Raw genomic sequence first — 15,520 nt, forward strand, 5'->3', positions numbered from 1 at the left:
AAGCAAGAGTGCAAGGATAATGTTACTTATGTTTGGATTCTGTTTGTAGGAAAAGGGCACCTAGTCTACCATGCACCTCAACTGTTTTTATTTCTTGTTCCTAAATACACTTTAGTAAACCTCCTACAATAAGATATATTTTTATTACATGCTCTTTTTCCATAGGTTTTTCATAGTAGTAAGTGATTTGCATTTCAAATTAGAGTTTATTGATTTTTTTTGATTTCTTAAATCCTATTATGTTACAATTTTAATTGCAAATTATATGCCTGAAAATATTCTCTGTAAAATCAAATAAAAATACTTCATTTTCCTTAAAAATGGGCAGGAGAAGTGGGGGTGTCTTCTTGGAACTGTACCTAGGAAAGGCATAAAGTCTGGTCTGTGTTTATTAATAAAAATAATGAATAAATAGAAACGACGAAGACCTAGACAAGGCATTTTGAACATCTTTAATATACCTATAATTATTTTTATCCCAGCTCACTTGAGATTTCAGGTTTTCATTAGAGAAACTAACGTGATACTACTTATGGTGAATACATTCTGCTTTCTTATATAGAATAAACATTTAAAAAATAAACACTTAAAAAAAAGAAATAAAGAAGTAGGATGCTGGGTGAGGGAATATGAACAGGAGGGAGGGGAGGGGAGGAATTATCACTATGGGCCTAAGTCTTTTGTGAAATACATAAAATGTGATTTTTTAAAAATAAATAAAATACACTAAGAAGACAAATTGGGAGCTGAGAAGAGGGAGTTTGTGTATGTCTCCATCTGAGATCGGATGGGGAAACAGAAGAACATTATGGGAGAAGTAAAATTACTTTCAAACATTTTTTGCAATTTATTTTGACTGTATAACCTTTCCAGGTACTATTATGGTAATACTTTGTTCACTGTGTATGCTCATTGTATATATATATATATATATAATATATAAGTACACACACCTATATGTATATATTTCAAGGCCTTCATTTACCTATCAAAATAAAGTGTAAATAACATAAAATAAAAAATGAGCCATAAAAAAGTGACATAAAATTTAAAAAAAAAACAATGCTTAGAGCAACTATTCATATGTTATCCCAAAAAGAGAAACAATTCCAAAGCCAAACAGACCTAAAAATGAAAATTCCAATTAGTATAAATATTGAAAACTAGTAAATATACACATTTTTATAATCAATAGAATGAGAGAATACCACAAGGCTAAATTTGACTAAAAAGAGCTACATAAAATAGGCTAAACAATAAATGAATTTAAGTAAAACAAATAAATAGCCTAACTAAATAATTCATGAATAGTTTTAGGACAAAAAAATATTTGACAAATTCAGAACATGATGTTAATTGTTGATATGTGAATGGTGTCTACAATTTCGAGTTAAATTGATATCCATTTGTGATCTATATCCTCTTCCACATGCACATTATAATAAAAGTTCATTTATTTAAAAATCACCTGATGAGATAAGTGCAATGGTAATGCAGGCTAACCCACTGTCCTGTGGTGCCAGCATCCCATATGAGCTTCATTTCATGTGCTGATTGTTCCACTTGCCTATCCAGCTCCCTGCTCATGGCATATGAAAGCAGTCAAGGATGGCTCAAGTACTTGGAACCCTAAACACACACGGGAGACCTGGAAGAAACTTGGTTCCCAGCTTCGGATCAACTTACTTCTGATGTTGCAGCCCTTTGGGGAGTGAACATCAGATGGAAGAAGACTTTCTCTCCATCTTTCCTTCTGCCTATAAAATATGCCTTTCAAATAAAAATAAATAACCTTGAAAAAAATAATCACCTGAACAAACATGCACAGAGGGCACAATGTAAAGTGACTACTGAATAAAATGGCTAGTTTAATGCAGACATTGAACCTCACTCCCTGCAGAAGCCCTAATAAAAGAAACTTTTATTAAGAGACACACTAGCACAAAGAGAATTCATCAGCTTGTAGCAGTCCTGTTTTCAAAGACACAAAGCAGATCAATGAATGATTTGTGACTGAAGATTTTAAAAAGTTATAAAGCAAAAATAGTGCTAAAAACTTTGAGGTTAATTCACATCAAATATTTACCAGCGTGGCATCAGTTGTTATCCAACACCTTCTTAGGCTTTGCTCATTGGAACAGGTGCCCTATTTCAATCTATCAAGGAATAAGTATGTAGGAGACTGTTACAGAGAGAATCTGCCTGCTGAAGGATATCAGGTACGTACCAGGTTGGATATATTATTTGGAAACAGAGCAAGTAAATGCCTGTTTACATGTTGAGCATGGAAATATTTATCTAGTTTTCTAGCAGACAAAATTGTCCCATGCAGGAAGGAAACTGGGAGAGATTTTTTTTTGACTGTTTGACAAATCCAGAAATAAGAATTAGCAGCAGCAATTAAAACATCTTTCAAAAAGAAAGAAATCAACCTCTTATCTCAGTCTGAAGGTGATAGCCAACCACCTTCCTCACATATGGAGCTACTAATCATGTTTTTATTCTCTGTTACTAATGTGACAACAATTAATATCTCACAAAAGTATTGAGGCAAATGGCCATAATAAATAAGAAGACATGTACTTGGAAATAATACAAAATCATTACACTAAAATTAATTTTCTGAGACGTCAAGTACTTACCCCCTTAAGAAGAGGATGCCTTATTTAAATAGGTCACTTATGGAAGATGAAAACCGTGATAGCAGTTATAAAATTATCAAGTTAAATGTAAAGGTGATAAATTTAATAAGAATATTAATATAAATGAATAAAGTGAAAATACATAAAAAATAATGTGAAGTTGCAAATGGTCCAATATCAGAAATAGTGGTAGTTTCAGAGCCATCAAAAGAGGAGCTAAATGGAGGGGAAGATATCATTTGTAGGATGATCCCAGACTATTTGTTAGTGTAGAAACATCCACAGGGTTCTTAGTAGAGTGGAAAATTGAAGATTGTCTTTAAGACACACTATCCTAATATTTAGCGTTGCTAGGAACAAAAAGCTAATCCAAAAGCCCTTCTGAGATGTAAGATCAAACATCAAAATGGTAGCAGGATTTGTCAGCATAAATTTGAGAAGTAGGCAGATACTGAAAATCCTAGCTCATTTACTATAAATAATAATAATCAGCCTAAAATGATCGCTAATATTCCATGCTTGACAATCACTTTCCTGAAAATAGAGTGACCCTGTCATTTCAAGGAAAACAACTAATTGCACTTTCGCTTTCCAGTGATAAAATTTGAACTTTCTGTTGAAGGTGAGATGGGTAGTGTATATAACATGGAAACACTGGAAAGAGATTTTACTCACCTCTTGGGTGTCATAAGTAGGGCAGCATACATTAATGCCTATCATTCAAAATAATAAGCAAATTAATCTTTTTTTTTTTAGTCTGAAATCCTCCTCGATATGTTTAGACCACAGTTGACTGCTGGCAACTCAAACTATAGAAAGAAAATACACAGATAAGGAGGACTATCATAGTACAATAGGATGTTACACTTAGAAACAAAAATCCAACATTGCTTATTCAAAAACAAGTCAGAATACAGATGTAATCAGGAAGAGTAATGTTGAAATAGGGCTCATTTACACACCCCCTCCTAACAGTAGGCAATAGCAAGTTCTTTTTTTTTTAATGCTTATTTTTATTTATTTTTATTGGAAAGGTACATTTACAGAGAGAAGGAGAGACAGAAAGATCTTCCATACACTTGCTCACTCCCTAAGTGTCCACAGCAGATTCATAACCCAAGTGGTCACAAGGACCTGGACCAATTTGATCTGAAACCAGGAGCTAGAAACTTTTTCCAGATCTCCTACAAGGGTACAGGGTCCCAAGGCTTTGGGCCATAATCTTCTCTTTCCTATGTCAGAAGCAGGGAATTGGATGGGAAGTGGAGCAGCCAGGACATGAACCGGTGCCTATATGGGAACCCTGCACAAGCAAGCAGAGGGTTTAACCACTAAAGCTAATGCAATGTGCCCTGACATACATTCTTGAAAAGACTGAATTGTAGGACAAATGCAGCCCCAGTCATCTCCAATAAGAGTGCTCATTGTGCATTAATTAAATTTCAAGAAAATAAATACAAAGAGATGGCTGTCGTGTCCATTTTTACGAAATCAAGGCTTGGGCCATGTTCCAAGAATAATTTCACATGGAAAGAGCTGCTAAGTGCTGGATTATAATAAGGCTAGTCCAAAAAGAAAAGTAGGCAAAGGCAACATGTTGAATGAATTATTTTTTTCAATTTCCCCAGAAATATAAGTCAGTTATTTTTAATGGAGAGTGTTGAATGAAGTAAATAAAAAAAAGAAAATCCTTCCCAAAGAGTTTTTTTGTTTCATTTTGTTTTTTCATTTTTGCTGCCAGCAAGTGAATGGAAGATACTTTTCTCTAAATCAAATTCCTCAAGAGTCACAGGTACTCTGTCATGTAAGAATATTTTGTAATTATCAAATTGTTTCACCTTGCTATATTCAGAGTTTCCAATTCTAAAATTACTGATTATTTTAAAAAGAAATCAATATCTTTCATTGTTCTCTTAATAGGCAGCTAATTTCTCTATATTGTTTAATCAGTACATTTTTACGATCATAAATATTAAATTCCTAAGTTAAGAAAATGAGGTTTATAAATCTAAATATGATACTATAGATTTTATTTATTTAGTAAAAACAAAATGTGATGTTAATGCATATCTTCAATCCATGCTTCCTTTGGTATGACACATTTTTCTCTTATCAATACCCCTGAAAAAATATTGTGATTAATGTGAAAAATGTTCATTGAAGTGATTCACACTACAATATGATATGATATGATATGATATGATATGATATGAGCTTAAGCTTAATTGTATATTAACTTTTGCCACGAAGATGAGAAGACAGGGATGTCTTGAAACACTACATCAGGAGCATGGCCACTGCAAGGGAGACTCAGCAAAAGCCAGTAAGAGACTTTAAAGACAATTTTCAAATTTTAACAATTGTCGGGGAGCTGATCCTTTTGACAAATGACCCAAGTTATCACTGAAAGAGTTGAAAAACTCGAAACTCTTAATGTTGAGCTTAGTCTGTCGAGAATGCCATTCATTAGCGTGCACACATATGACAGGAAGAGAACTCTTCCCTGCATCTCCCTTCTATACTGCTTATTGATTTGGACAGATATGATTCCGCTGTAGAACTGCAAATTATGGCAGACAGATAAAGGGATTTTTAGTAAGCTTACAAACAGCAGTACTAACAAAAGCAACAATCTTAGCCAGGTCTCTTTTACTCAAATTATATTACTTACAAAATACTATGAAAAAGTAATTCAGTTGGTGAAATGCAGTATTAAAAAGAAAAGTATGAAAGTTTACAACTTATTACAGATGGTTTTTTGTTTAGGACAATGATACAAGTTGCTTTTGTACTGCTCTCATACTAAATCAAGAAAAGCTATTGTCTAGCTTCCACACATATGGTATTTATAAGTTTAGTTTAATTCATATGACTTTATTCTACTCTGAACTTCTTGCAACTTTGGTATTCTTTCTTTTCAATTACTAAAGTTAATTTAATAACGCTGTCTTCCCTAGACAAAGAATGATTCATTGTTCAAAGCTGACGAATGGCTTTGAGATATTTCAACCATGGGTGAGTTCCTATTTAGGCTTTAGAAATATGTCTGCCACATTTTAAGATAGCCAGTTTTAGTTGATAAGTCAGATCCTTTTTAATTATGAAATGATGGAAATACCAGCATTATTTAAAATTAAACATGTTTTGATTAAGAATACTTAGTCATAAAATACTGAATTAAAAGAAACATGTTTTAAGATTTTTTCCTAGAAATTCATAAATTGTTTAATGGTAAGCAGGAAACTATTGATAACTCTTGAATGTAAAATCAAATAGAAGTTTATTTTTAAAAAAGTTACAGTAACTATGTAATCTTTATTTATCACGCTGTTTCAGGAATAGAATTATAACTTCTTCCACCACAACCATGCCGAAATTGAGAATATAAAACAGCAGCAGAAGGAAATTGTCCAGATGTGGAGGCTATTGTGACATACACATTATATAGCAAAAAAAAAAAAAAGAAAGAAAGAAAATAGTCAAGACAGCATTTAAGCTGGAATCTGACATAGCTCAAAGGAACAATGGGCAGGTATAAGTTCAGTTCATCTTTAAGGAAAAGATTTTTAGGCAGTAGCCATAATAAAGTATCGATTCCAAAATATTGAAGAATTTGTGAATATATTTGTTGTTTTATTTGTTTTACTTTTAGATAATGCTTACATAGTTGATGAGGATGGAAAGAATCAAGGGTCAGGGAAAAGTGGGTGTGATCATTGTTTCCAAGTTTTCCATTTCTTTTTCCTGTATTTGGGGGAAAGGAGGAGGCAAGGGGAGAACCCTCACCTCGCCTCCCTTCTACCCCAGTTCCCAGAGATGGGGAATGAACACCCAATATAGACACAGGGTCATGATGTGGCATACACTCCAAGAATTCTCCCCACGTGGTTTCAGTAGTTCTGAAATGTTGTGGATCTCACCAATCCAAGGATGAGGGAACGCATCCTATGTCCATCGGATGACATATTCCACCTGAGGATCGACATTCTCCCAGGTATTTGCTGTCTTCATTTGGGCTGGTATAGGTGTTATTTCACAAAAAATAAATCCATATGTTTGTACATGCCTTAAATGAGACAAGTACATGAGAAGAAATAAAGATGAAAATATATCTTGTCTGTTGAGATTTTCTGAGATACAAGAAAAAATTTTCTAAAATAAATTGTCCTCAATTAAAAGTTGCAAATCACTTTAAAATGCATGTCGTCTTTTGGGAAACACACTTTTACAAACCCATTCCTTCCAGGAGTTCACAAGTTACTTAACATTAGGACCTCATTGGAATATTGCAAGAGTGGAGCTCCAGTTCCCTGTGTTGTGTTTTACCATGGAGACATGTATGAGGAAAATTTTAACGTGCTGTCAACTCAGAATTGTACAAATCCTGTTTCCATAATCCTTGGAAAGGCAGTTGTACTACAGTTTGGTGACTTAAGAATGAACATTTTAATTTTTTTGAAAACAATTTCTGCTTTATTTTTCATGTTACACTTCCATAAGAATGTGGATTTCAAAGCTTTACTTGATAGTAACTGCTTTCCAACACTCTCTGTTGCCTTTCTCTAAATAGACTGGAGTCAGTAAGATCTCAAATTCTGTCATGTCTATCATCAAATTTTCACTGAATGATCTCATTGCAATTATCATTCCACACACAAAGGCAATTTAATTACATTTCCCAATATAACTGCATTATAATTTCATAGAGCTGTCAACGTTATCCCAAAATAGCCATAGCCCGCTTTCTGTGGCTGTTAGCACATAATCAACAATAACACCCATAAAGTGACCGTTTCTTGACCCAAAAGTGAAAAGAAAGGGTGGAATGCAGTCTTTGTGCTGAAAGAACTTTTGGAATATTTGCAAAATTTTTAAGGTGCTTTGCTCCTAAATATTGTCACAAATCTCACCATGCAATGACCCAAAGTTTTCATAAATATGCTACAACAATCTATAATCCACAAAAGGTTACACAATGTGCCCTTGTCCCGTTGTGTTTACTCACTGTGCAATCCACTTTGGTTTTTAATGACCACATGACTAGCTAGCATTAGAAAATCTGAGAATTTATGATCTTGGACATATCCAGCTGGGTTTCCTGCGGTGATCATTTCCCAGAATATCTGAATAAATTTATACTTACATAGTGTCTAATGCTGGATTTCTTTCTCTCAAAAAGCAATCTAGTTATTTTGTATGAATCACTCACTGAGATTTGCTTATCATTTCACTTCCATTTTAATAAACACATTTAGAGGAAAACAAAATCTACTTCAATTAAGCTCTGCCAAAGAAAGCTTTATTTAATATTAGTCTAACTTCTATGGCATGAAAAACACCTCTCTCACACACATGCTGCTTGGTATTGGTACAAGAAGAAAATGAAAGTTTCAAGCTACAGAATATTTCTTCATAGCTTTTAATAATGTGGGAGTGCAAGTTAATAAAAAAATATTGAACAAAGAATGATAGAGCATAAGTGATTTTTAATCAGATATTATAATTAAAATATGGGTTATAAAAGGTAAGTTTTGTGTTATGTTTCTTGGTTTTATTTTAAAGAGGTCTTCCTCATGTAAGTTCCATGAGCCTTAATTTCTTGACTCTGCTTATACTCTTTCCCATATTTTAGTTTATATTGTATCACAGTTATTTATTTCAAAAATTCCTTCTTTTTCAATTTTTCTCCTTCATTATCATAACAAGCTTCCATTAATTTCTTTCACATAAAACTCTATTGTGTTTTCTACATGGCTTTAAGTAGTCATGTGTCTTCACATAAAATATTATTTGTCCTATATGAAGGCTGGCATTGTAGAGTGATGGACTAAATTGCTGTGTTGCTGGCATTCCACATGGGCACTGGTTTGAGTCCCATCCGCTCCACTTCTGATCCAGCTTCCTCACAATGCCACTAGGAAATCAGTGAAAGAGAATCCTTCAGCCGCTGGCAGAGTCAGATGACGTCTTTGTTCCTGACATTGGTATGGCCAAACTCCGGCCACTATAGTCATTTGGAGAGTGAAACAATTTATGCAAGATCCTCTCTCTCAGTTTTTCTCTCCATTTCCCCCTTTATAACTGGCTTTTCAAATAAATAAATAATTTACAAAACACATTTTGTATATAAATTTAAATTTTCATATGTGTTTTATGCATGTATCATCAAATCTTTTTCAGTGTTCCACAAAATATTTCTAGACGTATTAATGTATGTGTGTATGTACACCTAGGGTGTGTGTGTGTGTGTGTGTGTGTTGTGTGGTATTTGATAACATAGTACACCACATTTCAATTGTTCACTGAGAACAGTCCAGTGAATAGTAATTATCGGTCTGAGAGACAATATAGACACGGGAGTGCAATTTGGGATTCTAAACATTTGGGATTCTAAAGTCCAGAAATGCTACATAATCTTTTCACTGAGTTCTGTGAGAGTACTTTATGGAACAGATATAACATTTATAACACTTTAAGTCCAATGGACTATGCTAAACTCTCAATATTCCTCCTTTTCATCAAAGTTTTAAATATTTATTTTTTTAATTTTTCTACCTTGTTTAAAACATCTTCATGGATGTGTTTCTTAGTGAAATAGATCAACATATACTTAGCAGCTATTTAGTTATTCTGTATTATTAATTTTTTATCCTTTTGTCTTAGTCATTGATAACTTGATCTCCATTTCTCATTGATTTGGAGGAGTTCATTTTATATACTAGCTTTGGTTTTCGGTATGTTTTTGGTGCAGTAGTTGGCATGAAACAGTTTGTGCTAAACTTCCCAAATAATTCACAATTTAGCATTAGTACAAAAAAAAATGAAAAAAGATCAGCAGCAGCAATGGGTTAAACTGCCACTTGGGTTGCCTGCATCCCAAACTGGAGACTCAGAGCCAGCTTCTTCTGGTTAACACATGTTAGGTTTGGAGCACTCAGACACAATGGGGAAAGAGAGACACTCTTCATGCAGGCAGAATTTAATGGCAGGGGGAAACTTGATGGGCCACTTCCACATGGTGGTTAAGCAGATGAGGGGAATGACTGCCTAAGGTACACACTTTGGGAGTTTAATCTATTTTCCATACTGGGGCTGGGATAAAATGAGATAAAGCAACAGCTCCTTGCTCTGCACCTGTGTGTGACTTGCAGAGCAGGGCAGCCACCTTGGCAGGTGACTCTGCATATAGAGATAAGGTCACTCCAGACATCGCTGTGTGGGGTCTTTGGCTTAAGCTAAGGCAGCAGGAGGCCAGTCACTTGTGCTCTGCTTGCACCTGTACCCTGGGGCCAGCTTATGATAACTGAATACTTGACTTACTACAACCCACATGTGAAGAATGCCTTGAACCTTGTTACAGCCTGGCCCAAGTCTGGCTACTGCAGATGTTGAGAAACTGAATCAAGTTTTAAAAAAGTCAAATCTTTCTTTTTGCCTCTCCATCTCTCTCTCCTTAGCTTCTAACTTTCAAATAAATAAGTAAATGAATCTTTTTCAAAGAGCAGAAATCTTTCAGTATAGGAACTTAAGAGATTTAAATATTTATCTATTGCCTCTTTCATCTTTAATGCAGCTATTTTGCAGCACCGTGAAAATGAAGACCATGGTTTAATCCCCTGGGCGAGCCATCCTATCTTTTACCAATACATATAACTTTTAAATGCAACCACATCACAGTAGAAAAGGTTTCCGATTTCTATTTGCTATACCACAACACCAGGCCTGCATTTGATTATTGTTATTTTCTTAGTACTCTATGTTTCTTTAGTGGGAGCATTTCTGTGTTTATTATCCAGATTCCCAACCCAAGCATATTCAAGTTCTTTTTTTTCCATTGTTTTGTTATCCTTTTTCCATTTAAGTTATTATAATGAAGACTTAATCCCAAGCTTATTTTCCTCTTATTTCGTTATTGATTTTGTAGTAAGCCAATATTGCTTAAAGTATGGAAAAACCTCTGATTTCCAAAATTTGTTTTAATCTTATTGATTCAATAACTAGCTAGTCTATTGATTTAGAAAAATCGAGTGGATGTTTTCATTTCTCTAGAAACAGATAGGAAAAATGAGGTATAACAGCGCTAGATATGTATCTCTTTTTTTATTTGTTTATTTTTTAAAGATTTATTTTTATTGGAAAGGCGGATATACAGAGAGGAGAGACAGAGAGGAAGTTCTTCCATCCGATAATTCACTCCCTAAGTGAGCACAATGGCCGATACTATGCCGATCCGAAGCCAGGAGCCTCTTCCGGGTCTCCCACACGGGTGCAGGGTCCCAAAGCTTTGGGCCGTCCTCGACTGCTTTGCCGGGCCACAGGCAGGGAGCTGGAAGGGAAGCGGGGCTCGCCGGGATTAGAACCGGTGCCCATATGGGATCCCGGGAGTGCAAGGCGAGGACCTTAACCACTGTGCCACCGCGCTGGGCCCGATATGTATCTCTTTTAAAAGAAATCTGCAGTTCATTGGAGGGACCAACACATAAAAAAAGTGTAAATTCACTTTTATATACTTTGGTAGTAGTGAGGATACAGTCAGACTATATAAAGTACAATTAGAAAAGATTATAGAAGGTAAACAAAAGTGAGAAATTATACCCTTACTGCATTTAATCAAGAAAGAATGTTGGGAGAAAATGCATCAGGAATTTATATAAATAAAAAAGATCAATTTTTAAGATGTATTAAATGGAAAACATAAATTAAGTAAAAAAATAAACTGTATACAATAAAAACATACTTAAAGCAGTTAAAAAAGAAAATGCTTATATTCTGAAACAGTCATTAAAATAGAATAGGCTAATCAGAAACTGATTTTTAAAAGGCAAAGAATAGATTTATGTAAAAAAATAAATTTTTTCAACAAAACTGATTTACATGTAGACATGATAATGAAATAAAACAACATAATAGTCTATAAAATCTTTTATTAAGATAGTCAAATACTTAATATAATTCTTCAATGCCAATTAAAACTCACCTAATAAAACAAGGAGGAACAAAACAGAAATAAGACCATTCAATGAGTATGACAAGAATTGCAGAATTACATGAAAATCTCTCGAGTCAGAGTACAGGTTCAGCTGGCTTTCTGAGCTTTACCAAGGTTTGAAAGAAATTATATTACAAGTATTTTCAAACTCTTTTGTCAGAGAAGGAAGAAAAAGTAGTGAAGCTACACCTTTTAACTTATAGAAGAAAAATAATATGCCCAATTTGTGTTTATCTTAAAAAATAAATATTAGAGAGTATGCAAGCATGATATGTCACAGGAATATAAAGCAGGTAACAATCCCTACTCTTTCTATATGCAGAACTTTTGCACTAATACATAAAAAGCATGCATAAAGCAAATACAAAGCTATTTCAAAATGCGCATGAAAAAATGGAATTGTAAGATAATGTACCCGATATTGTATTTTGAAATTGTTTATAGTACTATAGCTACTGAGCATATTGTTAAAACAAAATTAGTCATGTAATTCTGCATAAACTACATATTCAAAGTATAATGTGAAATACATGTTTTATGACATTTAACTGTTATACTTTAATTGGCTATCACAGCATAGAGAACAAATGTACAAAGCTGGAAGATGAGCTAGTATGCCTTATGTGTGAGCTCTAAACCCTCGTTAAATCATAATTTTACGTTCAAACTAATTTACTTATTTCATAATGAGTAAATGAATGGGAGGGAGGGAAAGGGAGAAAGAGAGGAAAGGAAAAAAGAGGAAGACTATAAAAGAGAGGGAAGGAAGGAGGGAAAGAGATGGAAAGAGGAAGGGAGCCATAAGCAGATGGGGAGAGATCATCGACAATCACCAAAGGACCATGATGACCTGGGTTAGGTTGAGCCAAGGCTGGAGAAAGTAATTCTCTCCAGATTATCCATATGGGTGATAGGAACCCAAGTATAGAATATACAATGTTTGTTTTGCAGGATTTATATTAGCAGGAAGCCAGTGATAGAAGCTAGAGCTTTTTCAACTCAGAAACTTTGATGTGGAACCTAGGCATATCAACTGGTGTCTTAACTGCCAACTCAAAGCAATGCATACAAAAGAATCTTAATCTTTCAAAGTTGAATTTATATAGAATGCAATATTTCATCGTGTACTTTTTCTTTCTGAAACTATGAATCAAAAAAGAGAATGTAGAAACAATAATCTAACCCACTTTCCTGTAGCCCGTGGCCCTTTATGCCCTAATCAGCTTTGTAAATGTCATCCAAATTTAAGAAAAAATCCACGATGACCATTTCCTGTCTGGTTCTGAGCTTTCCTTGTTGTTCTCTGTCTATCTATTCTAATTTTTTTGTGTTTGCTTTTTTTTTGGGGGGGGGAGGTGTCCGGAGTGACCCTGATGGTCTTTACAAGAGAGGGTGGGAATCCAAAGTTGAAATTAAGTAAGGACCAGAGAAAGCTCCTCTCCCTAGTCCTGAAGAAAGTTTACTGTTCTTCTGTTTCTGTGGACCACTCAGGGCTCCTGGCTGTTGTTCCAATGACCTTGAATCCTGCGAGGAAGGATTAGGGCTTCTTCCATCCCATGTGGTAGATCCAACGAGGGTGGGTGACCTCAGAGTTCTTGGCCTCCAAAGGCACTCCATTTCCCCTGATCTCCTTGGCTGTTGGGATGTATTCCTTGGTTCCCATACTAATAGTCCTTGGTGAGGATCTAGGAATCTTCAGGGCTGGGATACAAGGCTCCTCCTGTCCACCTGTTCCACTCTGGGGTCCCCCCCCCCACTCTGTGCATGTGACCTCCTGTTAAGAGGTTGTCAGGATCGCTCCTGATTCCACTTATATGTCTTTGTAGTTTTACTATTGTCTAATGCTGATTAGAGTCTGTTGTCTATGAGTTACCTGTTATGTTCCTGATAGATTATACTTCATGACTTCCTCACAGATTCTAAGGAGATGGAAGATTTCTCTGCTCTCCCACCTCCCTTCTGAGTTGCTTCGGGTCTTAAGATTATATTGGGTTTTACAATTCTTTTATGTAGATCATAAGCAGTCTGACTTACATTGATTGTCCGTTCATTGGTTACATCACAATATCTTATTGCATGAGATTAGTTACTCCTCACTAAGGTATTGAAGATTTCTCTGCACATCCCTCCTAAAAATGTTCTCTACCTCAACTGATGACATATGCCTTGTTAGAGTTATAAGACAGTTTAGACTATCCTAACATCTGCCAAGTTCAACAAAAGTATGCTTCAACACCATAAACTGCTTAATACTAAAATGAAAATAGACACGAGTCAGCTGAATAGTACCCTTATAGCCATTTTAAGCTATAGAGCTGCCAGTTCTGTATATAAACTAAAGTTGAAATGTCAATGAAGTAATCACAACATGTGGTTAAGAACTTGCATTTTTTAACAAATTGGCTACTTAATACCATGTCAATTAATTATATAATGTTGTAAATTGTTGTTGATGTTGTGTAGTGGCTTTTCATTGGAGGGGATGATATTCTGCCAGCTCTACCTTCAGACCAGAGATGGTCTCCCCAAGAAACTGTTGAATTTATCTGGACAAGATGTTGGGCTCTACGCTTGGTATACACTTGCAATGAAAGAATCTTGACTGAATATAAACTGTAATACTGCAACAAGGCGGAGGAATCCACCAAGAGGGGAGGGCTTTTTGGAGGGCTTTGGGGAATCATGGAGCCTATGAAACTGTGTCACATACTGCAACATAATTAATAAAAAAAAGAAAAATGAAAAGAAAAAGTATAAATCAATCAACTAGGGTCAAATTAAAAACAAACATTCAATAGAATACCTATACATTTGTGTAATGCTGTATTATACAAAATGCAGTTTGAAAAAAAAAAAAAGATTATTGTGTCAGCATGATGGCTCAATGACTAAATACTCCCCTTGGAAGCACCGGCATCCCACATGGGAGCCAGTTCATGTCCCAGCTTCTCCACTTCCCATCCAGCTCCCTGCTTGTGGCTTGGGAAAGCAGTCAAAGAAGGACCAAAGCCTTGGGACTCTGCACCTGCATGGGAGACCTGCAAGAAGCTCCTGGATCCTGGCTTCAGATCAGTTTAGCTCTGAGCATTACAGCCATTTGGAGAGTGAACCAGTGGATGAAAGATCTTTCAGTCTCTCTTTTTCTCTATGAATCAAATCTGCCTTTCCAATTTTAATAAACAAATCATCACAAAAATAAAAGCCTGTTGTGTCAATATAGATAATGGGAGTAGTAGTTTTGTTAAGCACCAGGAGTAGTTTCCATTGGCCCATATCATTATTAGATGGAATGTCATCATCATACATTCAGACTTGGTTGAGAACATGGCACTTGGTCAGGAATAGCCCCTGAGGCTACTCTGCATGTGTGATTTGAATTAAAATCATCTTAGCTTAACCTAAGTTTGACAGAGATGAAGGAGACATCATATGATGCATTTCTCATTTTGGTTAATCAAGATAAGAAACATATCAAATCACTGAATTATTAAAATAATTTATTTTAATGTTTGTGTTCAGTCAGCACGTATTACAGCATTTATATTTGTTTAAATGGATTTTTAAAGATTTTTCATTTCCTTACACCATGTTTATAAAAAGGAGATTTTAATATAACCTTTTTAGTGAAGATGAGCAAACTTTGTATGTATTTATCCTGCAAATTATACTAGTTTTCACAATATAATATGGTTATTATTATTTGGAAATTTTCTGTATAAATTCCTATTTCAAACATGATAGCGTAGTGGTTAAAGTCCTCACCTTGCACATGCCAGGATCCCATATGGGTGCCAGTTCTAATCACAATGGCCCAGCTTTCCATCCAGCTCCCTGCTTGTGGCCTGGGAAATCAGTCCAGGGTGGCCCAAAGCCTTGGGACCCTGCACCT

Source organism: Ochotona curzoniae, unplaced genomic scaffold, assembly GCF_017591425.1.
Source record: "Ochotona curzoniae isolate NIBS_2020 unplaced genomic scaffold, NIBS_Ocur_1.0 contig_1071, whole genome shotgun sequence".
Classification (NCBI taxonomy): domain Eukaryota; kingdom Metazoa; phylum Chordata; class Mammalia; order Lagomorpha; family Ochotonidae; genus Ochotona; species Ochotona curzoniae.